A 2,187-nucleotide genomic window follows, 5' to 3' on the forward strand; every position below is an offset into this window, starting at 1 on the left:
TGCAGCTGCACCCTGGATGAAGGCTGAGGTCAATCCACCGTCACTTTCACCTTCTCGGGATACATCTGGACGCTCACAGCAGAGATGATGTAGCCCAGAAAAGGAATGGTGGAGCAATGGAACTCACACTTTTCCACCTTAACGAACAACTGGTTCTCCAGAAGGCACTGGAGAACCTTCCGGACATGGCAGCAGCGGGAGAAGATGAGGATGTCATCAATGTAGACGAAGACGAACCGGTTCAGTATGTCATGGAGAACACCATTCACCAGAGACTGGAGCACGGTGGGGGCGTTGGTGAGGCCAAAGGGCATGACCAGATATTTGTAGTGGCCGCATTCGCCCCCCTCTCGTATCCGCATCAGGTGGTAGGCGTTACTTAGATCCAGCTTGGAGAACACAGTGGTCCCCTGGAGTGGCTTGAAGGCTGAGGAAATGAGTGGTAGTGGATAACAGTTCTTAACCATGATGTCATTGAGTCCTCTGTAGTCAATGCATGGGCGGAGGGTCTTGTCCTTCTTCTCCACAAAGAAGAACCCTGAGCCAGCGGGAGAGGAAGAGGGATGGATAAATTCAGTAGCTAGGGAGTCCCCAATGTAGTACTCCATTGCCTTGGTTTCAGGTCCCGATGGCGAGTACAGACACCCCGGAAAGGCTAATCCCTCAGTCATATGGGCGTTGCGGCAGAAGGGAAGTGGCCCTGGACTTGCTGAACACCTCCCAGGGGTCCTGGTACTCAACGGGAATGGCAGAGAGATTCAGAACCACCTCCTTAGGACCCAGGAAGATGTTACGGAGCAGGTTGCGCCGACTTCAGACAATGGGCGTGGCAGAACGGACTCTAGTCCAAAAAGCTCTAATCGGCCCAAGAGTCAATGAGGACCTGGAGAGATTTGGACTGGTTTCCCCACAGCAGAATGATATGAAAAGGGGTGCGAGTAAGGGAAGCAGAAAAGTTCCCCATATGGCCACCAGAGTAGTTGCTCCTTCTGGTGAGCTTGGTCTTTAACCGGGCACAAGGACACAAAATGACCAAAAGTCCCATAATACAGACAGCTCCATGTGCTGATCCGGTGTTGCCATTCCGCAGGCCACAGCCCAGCCCTGCCTAGGTGCACAGAAAAGGAAGACCCCGTTACCTCTGCTGCAGAGGATTACCAGCCCAAATAAATGCTTCAGAGTTCAAGTAACAGACACATCTCAACATCAACTGTTCAGAGGAGACGGCATGAATCAGGCCTTCATGGTCGAGTTGTTGCAAAGAAACTAAAGGACACCAATAAGAAGAAAAGACTTGCTTGCAGAGTAATTGAACGGATGATCTCCACATGTGTGGTTCCCACCGTGAAGCATGGAGGAGGAGGTGTGATGGTGTGGGGGTGCTTTGCTGGTGACACTGTCAGTGATTTTCCCTTGATGTCAAGCAAAGAGGCACTGAGTTTGTAAGGACAGAGAAATAACATCTCTATGGGTCAAGTCATAGAATTATATTTAAAATCCCTATTCATTCAATAGCATCTCTGTGGGTCTAGTCATTGTCGTGTCTTTACGAGTTACATTTTCTCTTTATTGCAAGCTGTTTTTCCCAATCAATGCACGACGAAATATACAAAGCTAATTTAATAGAGACATTGCCGATTTTATCAGCGTTATCACATTTAAAATATTAGGATATGTTGTTGACATTGAACTGATTTTAAAGCCTACTAACCAGATGTGTTAAAAGTGTGTTTAATTTGTAGCATAGGCATATGAATTGGGATGCTATTATGTTCTGTTCTGCCAACTATTACATGAGAAAAAAATTGCCCCAAGGCCAAACCTCTTGCCAATCCCTGCTTTACACTATTCTAGTTTAGCGGGGATAGGCGGGGGGTTTGTCTCGCCTAGGACGGCAGAACGTACAGTTCTGCCGTAAAGAAGGCCCACCCGGACCCTCCCCTTTAGAGTCAGGTTTTGCGCCCAGAGTCTGCACCTTTGGGGGGTACTGTCACGCCCTGGCCGTAGAGAGGCTTTTATTTTCTATTTTGGTTAGGCCAGGGTGTGACTAGGGTGGGCATTCTATGTTAATTTTCTATGGGTTGTATTTCTTTGTTTGACTGGGTGTGATTCTCAATCAGAGGCAGCTGTCTATCGTTGTCTCTGATTGAGAACCATACTTAGGTAGCTTTTTCCCACTGGGTTTTT

The sequence above is a fragment of the Oncorhynchus gorbuscha genome, linkage group LG14, assembly GCF_021184085.1.
Source record: "Oncorhynchus gorbuscha isolate QuinsamMale2020 ecotype Even-year linkage group LG14, OgorEven_v1.0, whole genome shotgun sequence".
Taxonomy (NCBI): Eukaryota; Metazoa; Chordata; class Actinopteri; order Salmoniformes; family Salmonidae; genus Oncorhynchus; species Oncorhynchus gorbuscha.